This window comes from Vombatus ursinus, unplaced genomic scaffold (genome assembly GCF_900497805.2).
Source record: "Vombatus ursinus unplaced genomic scaffold, bare-nosed wombat genome assembly UNPS02011572.1, whole genome shotgun sequence".
NCBI classification, from domain to species: Eukaryota; Metazoa; Chordata; class Mammalia; order Diprotodontia; family Vombatidae; genus Vombatus; species Vombatus ursinus.
Window position 1 is genome coordinate 1088980 of NW_020951350.1, and position 16930 is coordinate 1105909.

Sequence of the window (16930 nt, forward strand, 5' to 3'; positions counted from 1 at the left end):
TTCCTGAGTTCAAATCTGATCTCAGATTCACATTAGCTGTGTGACTCTGGGCAAGTCACTTAACCCTGTTTCCCTCAGTTTCCTCATCTGTAAAATGATCTGGAGAAGGAAAAAGGAAACCACTTCAGTATTTTTGCCAAAAAAAACCCCAAATGGGGTCATGAGGAGTAGGACATGACTGAAAAATGATTGAATAACAACTATAACAAAATGTTCAAATTAACCAAATAATAATCAAAACACATCAATTTGTAGATGTAGACAAAGTCTGACCTAAATGATGTTGGAAGTATGCATTTCATTGTATAAGGACATGTTTCCTAGAATAATAATTAAGTCTAGTTAAGTTGTCCTTTTTTTAAGGATGCTGTTCTTTTATGTTCTTTTCAAGAGAAAGCAAAATACAGACAGATCATTGTGTGCTTTAAGGAGCCCTTGCCAGTTGGAAGAGCTGGTATTAAATGCTGGCTTGCTATTTCCCACCACAGGGAAGTCATTTAACTCATGTTGACCTCAGTTTCATCATCTGTTAAATAAGGGAGATTTGACTAGATTATCTTGGAAGTCCCTTCCTTCTATGAATCCTATTATTGTAAAAATGAACACCATTTAACAAGTATGAAAAGATCTAGTTGGTGTCTATTACCAAGATCAATGGGACTGCAGAATTGTCAGATGGGTCAATCTTTGCCGAAATTACTAGGTCCTTTTATTTGGTATGTTTTAGGGAGGGCAATGTGGCCTAACTGCAAACATACTGAACCATCTGAATTCACCTTAATGAAAATGCCTTCCCTCTGAGATTATCTCCAATTTATCCTGGATATATCTTGTTTTTACATAGTTGTTTGCTCATTGTCTTCCCAATCAGACTGTGAATCCCTTAGGAGTAGGGACTGTTTTTGTCTTTCTTTGTTTGACTGTTATATTTTAATTCTCAGGGAGTCATATAGATAAGCTTCGCCACTTTCTGTTTTAAGCTATTTATTGTTCTTACATTTATTTCCTCTATAGCTTTTGTTTTATATCTCTTACTTTGTTTCATTTAGGCACTCATACAGTGGAAAATCCTTTTTTTTTTCTTCCCCATCTGGTCAATAAGTCAGTAGTAGTAAGACAGACATAATTCCCTTAACACTTAACAGAGACTGGTATCTCTAAAATAGTACAGTAAAGAGTTGAGGAGAGATAGAACCAGAGATGTTGCCAGGGAACCTTAGCGGGGATCACCTTTAGTCTTATGCCTGGAATGCTTTTTGATGTAGCTTTGTCCTCTTGGAATCTCAACAACTTCCAAGGCTCAGCTCAAGTGCCTATTCCCTTGAGAGACTTTTACTGCCTACCCACCAGCAAAGGTAGCCTTCTCCAATCCTAAATATTTTTGTATTCATTTTGAACTTACTTCTTTATATATGTATTGTTTCCTACAATAAAATGTAGGATCTTAGATAATTCTATTTCTGTTTGTCTTTGTATCCCTACAGTCTAGTACAGTATGTTTCCTGACTAAAATCTTCCAGGTCTACAAGATCTAGACATTGGGTTTTTAAAAAGAGGGTTAGGATTGGAGGGAGAAGGTAATGGTTAGTAGGAAGGGGAATGGATAGGGTATAAACCATTTGCTGGACAGAGAGGCACTAGACCTGAAAAACCTGACTTTTCCATACTAAAAGCAGACCTAATGCTACCGTTACCTCAAACTTCATGGTGGACTTGGGTTTGATATATGAAAGTATAGTGCCTTGAGGAACAAAAGTTAGGCTTGAACATTTCCTTTTATCGTACAATTGAGACTAATTCAAAAAATGAGCCACAGTTTCAAAACCAGATGACACCAAGTTATTTTTGCGTGTGGATTAAGTAGGCTTTGTTTAAATTCTTGAGTCTCTGCCCTTTGTTTTAAATCTAGAGACAACAATGGAATGCATTGGATTTTTTTTTCACCTTATCTTTGCATGAAGGATTTTTTTAAATTTTAAAATCTACCACTTTTAATGAAATATGTCTAGTTGGTTATAAGGAACAAAAGGAAAAAGGATAAGGGAGAGTTTCTATAAGCCAATCATTTCTAGGAAGATACTTCACAAACTATGCTGTAAGGCTGGGTAATTTGGCTGGGCCCCTTGAGTCTCACTTAGCTGTCACTTAGTGGATGTGTAACCATGAGTAACTCAACTAACTTCTTTGGGCTTCAGTTTCCTCCTCTTTGAAATGAGTGGTGGGGACTACATGAGGAGTCCTTTCAACTTTGATAGCCTATCCTATTGTAATTTATCCAGCTTGTGGATTCTTGAGAGTTTACATTTCCCTTTCTCTTCTGTCTCTCTTGCCTATTTAAATGCTCATCACCACTACCATAAGGAGGTATATAGAGTTAGGTAAAGTTTATCAGCAACTGTGATAAAGTTTTATTGGGGGAAGAAATATATATTCTTTTAAATTGACCTTTAGGCTGTGGTACACGTATTTCCTCTTCAATCTGGTCTAGATCTACTCTTTTAGCCTTACCTTTACTTGTCACACTAGGGATCCCCAAGGATTATTTTTTAAAATGTTTCATAGGCTTTAAAGGCAAATCTAAAAAAGGATGCCCCTTGTAAAATGGGTTCTCCCTTGAAGTAAATGTATGGTCTCCAAAAGTGAAAGCTCTCTGGGGGCAGGTAGGTGGCACAGTGGACAGAGCACCGGCCCTGGAGTCAGGAGGACCTGAGTTCAAATCTGGCCTCAGACACATAACACTTACTAGTTGTGTGACCCTGGGCAAGTCACTTAACCCCATTGCTTATCCAAAAAAAAAAAAACAAAACCAAACAACACAAAAAAGTGAAAGCTCTCAAGGATTACATTCAGTTGGATTTGTAAGTTCTGAGATATTTTTAAAAACAAAGACAAAAAAAACCCAAAACCTCAGTCTCACTATTTTATAAGCACATCTCAGAAATCACAACTCCAAGAAAGTTTAATTCCTCTAACATTGACTATTTCTATCTTTTGTCATCTTTGCCAACTCGTTGGATGTGTAGTAAAACCTGAATTGTTTTGATTTGCATTTCTCTAATTAGTTAGTTGGAGCATTCTTTCATCTAGTTGTTAATAGTTTGCAAATCTTTTTGAAAACAATTTGTTCATGCCTTTTGAGGGAATGGGGAATGGTTTTTGGTCATATATATGCATATCTATTTATATAATACCTTTCTCTGTTAGTGTTCTATATATCTGAGATACCAATTCTTATCTGAGAAATCAGATACAAATATTTTTTCCCATTGGACTACTTCTCTTTTTATCCAAGATGCATTAATTCTGTTTGCACAGCAGATTTTCGGTGTCATGTAATCAAAGTTACCTATGTTGTCATGTGTAATTGTCTCTATCCCTTGTTTGGTTAGGAATGTATCTCCTGTCTATAGCTGTGAAAGGTATATGATCTGCTATTTTTTTTTTTACGGTGTCATCTTTAATATTAAAGTCACTTATCCATTTTGAATTTATTGTTATAGAACCAGTATCTACCAGAGGTTTCTTCACCCCTTACCTCCCCATGTGTGGACAAAGTCAAGACTTGATTGGCCTAGGCATGGGGCAAGGTTCAAGTCATGCCTCCCTGGAGCCAGCTTCCTGGTGGCCTCTGTTGAGACAAGGTTTCCTGGTCACCTACTGGCATAGAAGATCACACCAAGGGATGAGGGAGAGTCAAGGGGACCTGGCTTGGTGGAGATCTGAAAACCATAGGAGTCACCATATCCTGTTCTGCTGTGGATATCCCCTCTAACATCCTTCCTATGTTAGGGCGAAGTAAACCTCGTTTTGTAAACTGTTCAGTGACTTAGGAGTGCTTCTTTTCATCCTAAAGTAGAACCTGAACTAACAGGATGCTGGGGCTAGGCCTTCCACTAATATTGTGGAATGTGGTAAAAGATGTTGGCCTAAGTGTAATTACTGCCGGACTGCTTTCTAGCTTTCCAAGTAGTTTTTATAAAATTGAGAGTCCCTTCCAAAGTAATTTATGGTTTTCTTTTCATAGGACTCTGGGTTGTTGAGTTCTATTGTTTCTGATTCTCCCTTGTCTACTCTGTTCCACTGATCTAGACTTTTTTTTTAGCCAATACCAGCTGATTGTGATGACTGCTGTTTTATAATAGGTTATATTATATCCCCTGCAGACCAGGGATTCTTAACCTTTTCTGTGTCCTAGACTCCTTTTGTCATATGGTAAAACACATAGACTCCCCAGAATGATGTTTTTTAAATCAATAAAATAAAATAGACCAGATTACAAATTTTTCAAATACGTTATCAAGAAATCAAAACAAGTTCACTGATTCCAGGATTAGAGTGGGAACTCCTTTAGAGAATGGACTGGGTCTTTTGCCTTTTTCTGTATTCCCAGTGCCGAGCATATAGTAGGAACTTAATAAATGACAATTGATTGATCTCTAAGATTCTTTTTAACTCTCTCTTACGATTCTATGCCGTCCACCTAAGCACTTGAGGGAGATAGTAAGGAGTGAGAAAAGAAAACTAGGTTCCCGAACACCCAAGAGGGAGCCTGCCCCCGGGGCAGTCCAGTAGTGCTGGGCAATAGCCCTTGCTGCCCGGGCTCCCATCCTAGGCTAGTCCACGGTCTCATTCAGGGCCGAAAACACCTCCCCGAATACTCCAACCTCGCGCCCTTCTGTCTCGCCACTCTTCGGGTTAACCTTTCTTTTCCCCGGGCCTCGGCCAATCGCAGGCTCGCTCTCAGAAGGACAAGGAGGGGGTGACTGAGTGAGAGAGGAGGGAAGTCAGGGGGTCTGTGAGTGGCTGCAGAATATGGGAGGGGAGCAAGCAAAGAAGTGGGAGGTGGGGGGGGGGTGGCCGCGAGTCGGTGGTATTCTCAGAGCCTTTTTGCGCCGCTGTCGCAGGCTGAGCGCGGGGAGCTGCGGGGAGCCGAATACGGCCGCTGCGCTGTCTCCGCGAGTGCGGCGGGGAGGGGCGGCGGCGGCGGCGGCGGCGGCGGCCGGAGGCTGATCCAGGCCCAGGTGAATGGAGTAACCTGACAGCCGGGGGAAGAGGCGGCGGCGACTAGCGAACGAGAGAGGGAGCGAGCGAGAGCAAATGGCGGCGGGAGCAGCGGCGGCGGCGGCGGCGGCGGGCAGCGGCACAATGAGGCTCGGGCTGTAGCGGCCCAGGGGAGGGGGGAGTCTGGATATCGGGGTCCGATGCTTCCTGGAGCCCTTCTGCGCCCCATCCTGCAGGTAAGGCCGGCCCCTGGATGAACCACGATGGCGGGGCGAGAGCGCCGCGCAGCCGGGCCTGCCCGCCAGCCAGCGTCGGAGCGGCCTGTCCTCCCGCCGGCTGGGCCAGGCCGGGCCAGGCCGCGCGAGGACGCCATTCGCGGGCTCCCCGCCCCCGGCGCCGGGCCCGCTCGTGCCTCCCTCGGGCTGGCCGCGATCTCGCGGACCGGGCCTGAGCCGTGATCCGTTTCTTTGGCGGCCTTGTCTCCGGCTCGTCTCTCCCGCCGCGGCTCCGTGTGCGGTCCATCCATCTCCCGCCCCCCCACCCCCCGGCCCAACCCCTCCCCTGGAAAAAAAGAGAAACAAAAACCAGCCGGGGATGGAGCCTGCGGCCTTTCTGCAAAGTGTCTTTGCATTTTACATGAGGGGGAGTGGGAGACCAAACAACAAAAAAAGCCAAACCATGCTTCGATCCTCCTTAGCACTCTTCCTCATCCCGTCCGGGACAAGCACTGTTAGAGCACTTAAAACCGTAAAGTCAGCTACAAATGATAGGAAAAACCCTATTTATCGTGGAAGCGAAACATTGCCCCAAACCCAGTCCCTGTCGCCTCCTGCGGTGAGTTCCAATCCATCCCCCCCCCCCAAGTATCCTCTCCCTATTATTGGCCTTAGTTTTATTCCTTTTTTTCTCAAAACGGGCAGGAATGATCTTGAAAAATGGCAGGGCTGAAAGATTGAGGCTATGATATCACTTAGAGTGAAAAGCTTGTTTGTGTTTGCTGGCAGATGACCAGAGGAGAGTCCTGACTGGCAGGTGGGTAGAGGCCATCTTTTTGCCCCTCCTCCTCTTATCAGTTTTTATGCATTGCTTCTTCTGCTGGGAGCTGGGGATGTCTTGAATCCCAGACGGCTTTTTTTTTTTTTTTTTTTTGGCCTAGTAGGAAATGGATGCTTTTGAGTAAAGAAGGCACATCAATTCTGGTTTGTGTTTTTTTCAGAAAAGCTGGATTGATTTCTTCAAGTGATCGGTTTGGTCATGTTGCCCGCCATTTAGTGCATCTTTACTAGTTTCTGGCTATTTTAAAAGCACAGTGCTAAATACATACTATGTTCTCAGTAAATACTTGACTGAATAATTTCTAATATATTGCATTTGAGTACTTTCATTTAATTAGTGGAATCAATATGCTAAGAGATAATTAACCTTTATGAAGAAGGCCTCTTGGGGAATATGTAGACACCTTATATGTGTGATCCCTTATGTTCATAATAGTAACTCATATTTACATAGCTCTTTAGTTTTAAAGTGCTTCCTAGGAACAACTCTATGAAAAAGTATTTCCATTTTACAGATGATGAAACTGAGGCTCAGTGAGGGAGATTAAGTGATTTAACCAAAGTCATTTAGCAAGTAGAGCTAGACTCAAACCCTCTTTCCGTTGAACCTTATGCCATATCATAATGTTTATCTGATAGATTGAAAAAATTATAGTTGAATCATCAGACATTTATTAACTGTAACTAATACGTTAAATATTTAGAACATACTTTTTTATACATGGCCTTATTCTCCTATTCTGGTCACTTTGGCTTTTAAAATTTAATTGGAATTTCTTAATATTTAAAGTTACTCCTTTACCATATTGGTCTAGGATAGCTATTATTTTGCAGTAGATTACAGAGGAAATAAAAGTTCCTGAACTGACAGGAATAAAAAGCAAGTTCAAAAGAAAAACAATATATGCAGTTTTTCCTTTTTTCATTGAAGAATTGAAATAGTAATGTTGACAGTACTGAAGTAAACATTACTTATTAACTAATTTTTTAAAAGAACTGAGCCTTGAGTGTTCCTTAAGATAATTTAAGTGATCTGAGGAACAAACTTATTTGTGATGAAGGGCTTATTAATATTTATGGAGATTGATATCAAAACTGAAATCCTCAATTTATTTTGCAATATGAGTTTTTTCATGCTAGTTAATCTGTTTTTTATGGTATACAGTTAATGCTCATTGTTGTATAATTGTATTTTGAAGATTAGTAATAATCATAAACCATTTTAGTTTGGAGGATGAAAGCAGTATAAAAATTATTGACATCTTTTCAATTTATTAAGTCATTTTATTGATAGATAGCTGAGTTTACATTGCCCATTTCTTAAACCAAATCACTTTTTGATCAATTAGAGTTTGGAAAAAGTGAAATAGGTAAGAGAGAAGAATATTTTTCACTCCTTTTTCTGCAAATGTCTTGTACAGATTAGGGTTTTTCTTTTCATGCTTCCAACTCCTGCCATTTCAAGAAGTAGTAGTACATTGGTACACTTTAAGATTTTAAAAGAATAAAAAAAAAGACCTCCATTGAGTTGGGTAGACTCTCTCTGGAGGATCTATGGAAAGACAGGAATAAGAATCGTACAGGATGAGAAGGTATGGAGGGGTTTTGATCTGCATTGATGGAGGGGAGACCTACACCAATGAAATCACAGATCCATCAAACTAAGTAAGATGCTCTTTAAAGTTGCTTCTAATTCTGAAATTCTATGAGTATAGTATACATCTCCGAACACTTAATTCTCCTGACTACTGTACTTTGCTGATGAATGTGATTATCAGTATGGTGCATGTATTCTTTAGCTACATTATTTTTGGTAATGAGTTGAACCTCCTTGGTTTTGGTCGTAGAATACTTTTATTTTCAAATCCTTCATAGTATTCTCTAACTGTTTAAGGTATTGGTAGTTTTTGTGTTGTAGTGTTTAGTTTAATTCAACAAGCATTTAGGTGTCTCCCATGTGACAAGCAGTGCTCTGGCCTCTGCATATGCAAACACAAAAATAGAACAGATTGCTCTCAAGAAACTGCTAAAATGAACGACTATACGTCTGTCATTATAGATAGTAATTCCTTGCTGCTGATTTTTCATGTACACTTTTGTGGCCATTTCCATTTATTTGTAGTAAGGAGAATGGGTTTTAGGAGTGAATCATATCTTAAGAGTTCAGACAGGCAAGCTGTGACCTAAAATATTATTTGGTCCCCAGTGCTTTGAATACTTTGTATCATTTAGTTGAAGTAAGAGTCTGGGCTTGAATCCTGCCTGTGCTGCTGAGTGACTGTGAACAAGTTACTTCACATTCCTGGGCCTCTGCTTCTACATCTTTTAAACGAAAAGCTTAGCCTATGTGGTGTCCAAGGGCCCTTCCAATTAGAACATGTATCTGATCTTATAATCTGATTTATGTCCTGGACTTTTGGCCAAAAGATGTTACAGTGGAGTTTCATGATTTCACAATAGGGTTTGGTTATACTGTTATAATGTATTAATGGATTTATTGCAAAACTAATATTGGCAGGGGTCAATAGCATTGTCTATTACTGGGCTAAATGTGGCAATGGATTAATTTAATTTTAACTGATAATACCAGTCAGTGTATTAAAAGAAGACCATAGCTATTTGAAATGCTTGGGAAATCTAGCTGAAAGTTGATCAGTTTAAGCAGCAATATTTTTTGTTTTATTTTATGGCAGTACTTCCCAGCCTCCTTAAAAAGTGTATTGAATGTTTGATCCTTTCTTAACAACTTAAAATCATTATCAATAGCTGTTATTGTACTGTGTAGTATGTCTCTTTTCTATTATACTATGAACTAATATGTCTTGCATATTTCAGTTTTGTCTGTCTGTAGCATTCAGTTCCTTCCATCTTCCTTTGTAATTTGTTTTTGTTCCTTTGCATGTTTCGTGAAGAAGTTATGTATGGGAAAGAACCCTGAGCCAGAGGGACCCAGGTTTAATTCCCTACCCTTTCCTAGCCACAGTGCTATGGGCAAATCACTTCCTCTCTCTGATCCCAGTTTTCTGAATTACAGAGGGTATGATAATGCCCTCATTGGAGTCTTATGAAAAAGGCTTACTAATAGCATATGTACTGGCCCTAGGATATCCTTGATGGTTTTGTGTGTATGTTCAAGCAAAATTACTTACATATACTTGTTTCTTTGTGATTTCTTTTTTTCCAGAAAGTCAGGAGGGAGGGGACCCCTGCAGTTAAGTGAAGATTCTCTTTAGGTAATTTAATTGAGGTGTATTTTGAGATAGTTATTCTTTGCCTTATATCTAGAAAAGGTTTCTAGAATCTAAGATGAAGTTTATTTTTCTCTATAGGATTAATGTTCTAATCTTTATTGAAAACTGGTGTTTTGTTTTTTTTTAATAAGACCAGGAGTAATATATGAAAATGTCAAGTTAACTAACAACTATGTGGTTGAGGCAGAAAGACCTGAATTCAGATCCAATCTCAGTCACTTAACTAGCTATGTGACCCTGGGCAAGTTACTTCACTTTCTTTGCCTTAGTTTCCTCATCTGTAAAATGAGCTGGAAAAGGAAATGGCAAATCATTCCAGTATCTTTGCCAGGAAAACTCCCAAAAGGGGTCACCAAGAGTCAGGCATAACTGAAACAACAAAACAACAACAAAAGTTAGATTACTTGCATGGATTTTTCTTCCTAAGTTATTTATAGCTAGACCTGGAATTAACAGGTAGAATGTGCTTTTCTCTATCAAAATAATTAGATAAAACTTTTCTCCATCTACAAAAGGATAATTTTAGAGGTAATTGAATTTTGTGCCTCCAAACTTTAGGTGTAAGAATGATTAACATGGTAAAAATTAATCCATTGAAACCAGGGAAACTCAAAACACTAATATAATTTGATTTGGATTTGAAGTATTGGTACTTTGGTTAGAATAAACTCATGTTTGAAACAAATTAATCTCAACATGTAACATTGATGTTTCTTTTGAAAGATGAATTGTTTCTTTAGAGAGGTCTTATTTTCAATGTCCCTTAATATGAATCATCCTCTTGAAAATCTTATTCATATGCACTTTTTGGGCATAGTATGTTTTTCTGGATCCATGGCAGAATAAACTACTCTCAGTTATCTCTTAGTAGTGATGAGAATTGCAGAGCAGGCAGATAATCCTGAAACTAGTGTTAAGTTAGCATAGGTTATTATTTTTTTTTTAATACTAAGAGTTAACTAGATCCTTAGCCCCTATCTGGACTGTCAGTGTTTTTGCTCTTGGCTTCTTTAGGGCTAATGCTTACCTTTGGTTCTTGACAGGGCAAGTTGGTTTATATCTCATATCCAATGGCATATGTTTACTTCAAGCCCATTATATTTACACTCTTTATAACCAAGAAGAATGATTATTACATGTTATACTCATTTCTCAATCTCTTGTTGTGTTGCTTCCCTCCTTATCATTCAATATAAGCTGTTCTCTTCAAGGTCAGTGATGACCTTTTTATTACTAAATCCAGTGACCTTTTCCCAGTCCTCAAACTTCATCACCTCTTTTCAGCATTTGACACCATTGATTACTACCTCTCTTCCACCTGGGCACTCTTTCCTCCCTGGTTTTTCATGTTGCTGCTGTGTTGTGGTTCCCTTCCTACCTATTGCACCGATTCTTCTGGGTCTCCTTTGCAGGAGCATCATTCATGTTTCATCCCCTCTGTGTATCCTAGGACTTTGTCCTGAGCCCTTATCTCTCTGCATACTCTGCTGCTAATCTCATGGATCCAGATATCATCTCTATGCTCATAATTCCCACATTTCCATATCTAGGCTTCTTCTTTCTCCTAAGGTCCAGACCTTTGTCCCCAACTGCCATCTGAACATCTCTACTTGTATGTACCATAGGCATCTCAAACTTAACACATCCAAAACTGAACTTACTATCTTTCTACCTAGTCCTAACTGTCCTTTTTCTGTCGACATCTTTCCTACGTGCTCCCTTCTTTTCTTTGACACTGCTGTAATCCTGGTACAAGCCTTTATCATCTCACTTCTGGACTGTTGTAGTAGTCTTCTGGTTGATCTTGCTTCCTCAAAGCTTTTTCCGCTCTAGTCCATCCTCCACTCAGCTGTCAAAATGAGCTTCCTAAAGTGTAGAGCGGATCATGTCAACCTCTTCCCTCAACCCCCAATTAAATAATCTCCAGTAGCCTACTTTTACTTCCAGAAAAAAATGTAAAATCCTCTCTCTGGTGTTTAAAACCATTCACAACCTGCTTCCTTCCTGCCTTTCCAGTCTTATACTGTACCTCCTTCCAGGTACTCATTAATCTAGTAACACTGACCTTATAGCTATTCCTCTGACAGGACACTCCCCTGACCCTGGGCTTTTTCGATGGTTGTATTCTACCTCCTGGCTTTCTATAAGGAGGTCTTCAATTAGGGTTCCTTGACTTTACTTGAAAAGTACCAACATTCTTCCAGTTATGCAAGTTCAAAACCTAGCTGTCATCTGGACTTCAATTCTCACTCACTCCTCCCTTCACCCCCTTATTGAATCAGTTATGCCAAGTGTTAGCAATTTCGCCCCTTCAGTATCTCTTATATCTGTCCCATTGCCTCTATTCACATCAAAACCACCATTAGTTCAGGCTCAAATGATCTCTTGATTAGACTGTTACAATGGTTTTCCTGCATCCATTCTATCCTTCATCTGAACTGTTGTTTCCATAGCTGCCAAATTGAGATTCTTAAAGAACATGTCATTCCCCTGCTCAAGAAACTTCAGCAGCTCCCTTCAGTGATCTTGAGAATAAAATCTCTGTTTTTCATTTAAGGCCTTTCACAGTCTGATTACAGCCTCTTTCTCCAGCCTTATTATAGATTATTCTTCTTCAAACACTCTCTGGTCCATTCAAACTGATTTACTTTCTATTCCCGCTATATGCTATCCCATCTTCTTGGCCTTTGCTTGAACTGTTCTCGTTTCTGAAATGCCTTCCTTCCCCATTTTTGCCTCTTGGATCCCCTGGCTGTCTTCAAGTCTCAGCTGAAGAACCACATTCAAGAGGCCTTTTCTGACTTCCCTGTCCTCCGCAATCCCCTCCCCTTTTTCTCTCCTCCCAATCACTATGCATTTATCTTTTACTTTGTATATGAATAGATATTACATTCTCCGAGGAGAATGTAAGTTCTGTGAGGATAGGGACTGTCTCACTTTCTGTATTAGTATCCCCAGTGTCTAGCATAGTAATTGATTTTTCAGTAAAAAAATCCACTAGATTGCCCTCTTTGAGGGCAAGACCGTGGTCTGTCTCTGTAGCTCTCCCAGTGCTGTACATTGCATGTAGTAGGTGCTTGATTAGTATTCACTGAATGTATGAAATCTGCATAGCCCTGAGTGTGTCCTATTGAAAACAAGGAAAAAGACTGACCCTTTGCCAGGAAGGCAGCTGCTGAAGTAAAATGTTCTTAAAAGCTTCTAACGGCCATTTCAGAAGCTGGCCAGGTCCTGTTTCCTGTCAGCTATATTCCTATTAGTACTATGGAGGAAATTAAAATTAACCTAGCTTATACAATATTGTAACTGCCAGTTTTGCTATTCTGTTTATTACAGTAATTCCTTTCTTCAATTTCCTTAGGGTGGTTGCAAAGTAGAATAAGGGTAGATGGAGAGATTAGAGAGCCTGTCAGCTTTGTCCTGAGATAGTAATCCTTATTCTTAGGAGCTCTTTTTACTTTTTACCTTCTTACTCTAGAATTCTTTCACTAGTTCCTTAGACTGTCCATCATACCTCAAATTAAACTTAAAGCTGAGATGTTTTTAGTCATGTGATTGTTGGCAATGCATTTAACTTTTAAGCCTTAGCTTTCTTCACGTCTGAAGTAGTGGTAGTAATACCGACTTCATGGAATTGATATTTAGATCTTGAAATGCTGTATGTGTTGACTGCGATTGTGCCTTCTTTCTGATTACTCTAAACAATGTAGGTCTGATAGGAAAAAGATAAAGAGAATATATTCCCTGCATATTTTGGAGGTGTTGATATCTGTGGGCAGGATTGCTGTAAAATAATTTGATTTACGTTACAGGCAGACTCCACGTGTCCCTTAAGAATGGTAGACCCAAAAAGCCTGATGGCCACAGAAATTCTTCTTCTTCTCATCCCTGCTGTTCATCCTTCTAAATATAGACTCAGACTTAAGTGTAGAAGGGGTCTTAGAGGCGAAACCATACCTGAAGAGTGAATCGCCTCAATAGTATACTTGACAAGCAAGCATTCACATTACAAGACCTGTAAAAAAAAAAAAAAACCCTTACTTCCTATTAAATTAAAATTAGCCTCCTTTCGACTTTGATCCATTGGCCTTATTTCTGCACACGGGGTAAATATAATCATAGGTGTATTCCAGTAATAGTTTGTAAAAATGTTTTTTTGAACCTTGAGTCCTTTTACATATTCAACAAATACCTATAGATAATGCAAAGAGACACATAATACCAACACACCTCCTCTCTTCCCCAGTATCCCTGAGTCTAGTTGGAGAGATAAGAGAAATGCATGAACAATTAATTAACAATAGAAAAAAGTATATGATTGTATTGAGTGAATGGTAAGCTTACTAATAAGTGCTTTTGTAGTTCAAAAGAGGGGAGAGATCAAAGACCCTCGAGTGGTTGTGGAAGGGTGTGTGTGTATACAATGTTGTATGTATATATACAGAGTATGTATACAATATTGCAACTTCCAGTTTTGCTATTCTGTTTATTGCAGTGGTTCCTTTCTTTTATTTCCTCACTGATTGTTACATTTTCATTGTGAGCATTTATACCTCAGAAATGGGCAAACACCCCAAATCAGGGCTTGATTTATTGTTTTGTTGATTATCTTGGCTGAAGAAAATAATAGAGAAAATGTTAATGATGCATATTAAACTTAAACATGTCAAATGTACATTTCCCACTCCCACCCCTCAGGAAGAGCCTGTTGTTAAGCATATGTCAGGATAACCCTGGAAGGGATAATGGAGGAGTAGGGAATTTTGGTGGATTTTGAAGAAGGAATAGGCTTGGTATGGAGGAAAGGATAAGGAGTGTTCTGATTTGGAAGGTAGATCGGTTTGAGCCAAGATATGCTAGTAAAAATGAATTAGGCCTGTTTCTGAGACTGTGTCTGTGTATGTATGTGTGTATATATGTATATGTACACATGTACATATATATATGTATGTCGTACATGTAGAGAGTAATGAAATTAGAGTTTAGAAAGATTAGTCTACTGGTTATGTATACATTGGATTAAAGGGGAAAAGATTGGAGGTAAGTTATAAGTGGGTGGAAGTAGGCAGGAAACTTTTTTATGAGGAAAGGAAATAGAATAGTTTAAAGAGACCGACCAGGTTATAAAACAGTTTTTAAAAACAGAAGATATGATAGGCAGGTTTCTTTTATGTGACTGAGTGATATCCTTAAGCATTTTGATTTGTCCAGTAAATGCTTAGTGCTTACTGTGGGCAAACTGTCCTTTCCTTGTGTACAAAGTAATCTGAGGAGAGTCAGAGCACTGACAAAAGCTGGTATCAGAGAAGGCTTCACTAAGGAGGTAGCACCTGAGCTGAGGCTTGAAGGCAGATATGACTTCTTGGAGGGAATGCATTTCCAGCGTGGGGATGGTTGGTGAATAGGATGCATGGAAATAGGAGGTAGAATGTTAGGTGTGGAGAAAAGCTAGTAGTTCAGTTTCGGTGGAGTGCTTGAGTATAAGGTAAAATAAAGCTGGAAAGGGTAGGTTGATAACCAGATTGTCAAAGATCTTTATATTACTGAGGAGTTTGTATTTTATCCTCTAGGCAGTAAGGACCTACTGAAATCTTTTTTGGGTAGGGGAGTGACGTGGTCAGCGTTGTTTCTTAGGGAGAGATTATTAAAACACTATTTGGAGGATGGATGGGAGAAGAGGAAACTGAAAGCAGGGAGACTAATTAGAAGGCAGTTAATGGTCTGGGGAGTAGTGATGATGGGTTGAGTGAGATATCTTGGAAGTAAAATTGACAAAATTTAGCAAGGAATTGGGTGTGGGGGATGAAGGAGAGGGAAAAAAACCAAGGATTACTCAGAATTTACAAAACTGGTAATAGGTGATAAATGGGCAAATGATATTGAGAAAGGGAAGTCAGCAAATAATTCTTACAAAGAACAACCTTCTTTCCATTGTTCCCTCAATCACTGTGTATTTTGTTTATGTCTTATGTTAACTTATCTGTTATCATGTCTTCCTAGTAGATTGTAAACTCCTTGAGGGCAGGAATGGTCTTACTTTTGTATTTGTACTTCCATGTCTAGCACAATGCCTGGCATATAATGAACAGTTAATAAATGTTTGAAAGGAGAAGAGGGTATCCAGGAGGATTATGTGAGCAGTCATGTCAGAAGCTCTAGAGAGGTTCTGGAGAATGAAGACTGAAAAGGACATTGGATTTAGCAGTTAAGAGGTCATTGGAAAGAGTATATTCAATAGAGTAGGATTGCTAATTAGATTGCAAGGGATTGAGAAATGAGTAAGTAGTGAGAAAGTGGAGGCAGTGAGTAGAGATCAGGGGTTAACTTTTATTGTGCCATGGACCCCATGGACAATCTGGTGAAGCTTGTGGACCCCTTTTTCAGGTAATGTTTTTAAATGCATAAAATACATAGGATTACAGTGGAACTCAATTATATTGAAATTCAGTTAACAAAATGTATGTGTGTATATATATATATATATATATATATATATATATTTTAGGCAATTGGGGTTAAGTGACTTGCCCTGGGTCACACAGCTAGTAAGTGTCAAGTGTTTGGTCTGAGGGCAGATTTGAACTCAGGTCCTCCTGACTTCAGGGCCAGTGCTCTATCCACTGCGCCACCTAGCTGCCCCTAACAAAATATTTTTTAAAAAATCCTGTGTCCCAGGATAAGAACTCCGCTAGATGATTGATTCTCTTTTGGAGTTTTGTGGTGAAAGGGAGCAGAACTATAGGATCATCATTTGAGGGGATGTTAGGGAGGGTCAAATGAAAATTTTTTCAGAATGGAGTAGAGAGCAGATCATGTGTAGGTGGTGAGGAAGGAGCCAGTAGATAGTTCAAAGGTATATGTAGAGGCTTTGGAAAGAAGAATTATTTTTCCCTCAAAGACTGTAGCAAAGGAAGAGAGAGGTGATGTAGAGGTGTTTTGAAGTGCAGAAAACAGGCTATTGGGGAACCCACAAAAGATGATGTCCATTTCCTCAGTGATATAGGAGGCAGGTTCATCTGCTGAGAACGGGTTGTAAGGCTCAGGAAGAAGCTATGCATTTATTAAGCACTTACTGTGTCCCACAGGAAGCTCTAGAGATATAAGGAAAGCTAAAAACAGTCCCTGCCCTCCAGGAGCTTATATTCTAGTGGGGAACATGTGAAAATAAGAAGGTGCATAGTAGTTCCATACAGAGTATATGGAAGGTAATCTCAAAGGGGAAGGTACTAGCAGCTGGGGGAATGGGGAAATGTAACTTGAGAAGGTGAGATTTGAGCTGAGTTTTGAGGAAGCCATGGAAGCTAAAGACGCAGATGTGAAGGCGCAGAGCATTTCAGGCATGGAGCAGAACCACTGCAAAGGCTTAGATATGAAATAGAGTCTAGTGTTTGAGAGATTGAAAGTAGGCCAGTGTATTGTACAGTGCATGGAGGGAGATACAGTATTAGAGGACTGGAGTAATAAGAAGGGACCAGGTTATAATGGGCTTTACATGTCAGAAAGACCTTATAGTTGATCCTGGGGGTAATAGGGAGCCATATCTACACTTGGCAGCTAATTCGAGGATAGATTTCAATGGGGAGAGATTCAAGCTAGGGAGACCAGTTAGAAGCTATTACAATA

General features: G+C 39.5%; 1 protein-coding gene across 4 annotated transcripts in view; it reads left to right on the plus strand.

Moving 5' to 3' along the window:
* Window positions 1–5149: 5149 nt before the first annotated feature.
* Window positions 5150–16930, plus strand: part of DICER1 (dicer 1, ribonuclease III) — a 96144-nt gene continuing 84363 nt past the window's right edge. For 3 of the 4 annotated variants that reach the window (XM_027856533.1, XM_027856535.1, XM_027856532.1), the window contains exon 1: window positions 5150–5237. The gene's annotated coding sequence lies outside the window, so the exon portion shown is untranslated. Of the gene's footprint in view, window positions 5238–9240; window positions 9290–16930 lie in introns of all 4 variants that reach the window. The other variant, XM_027856534.1, reaches the window with a different exon arrangement.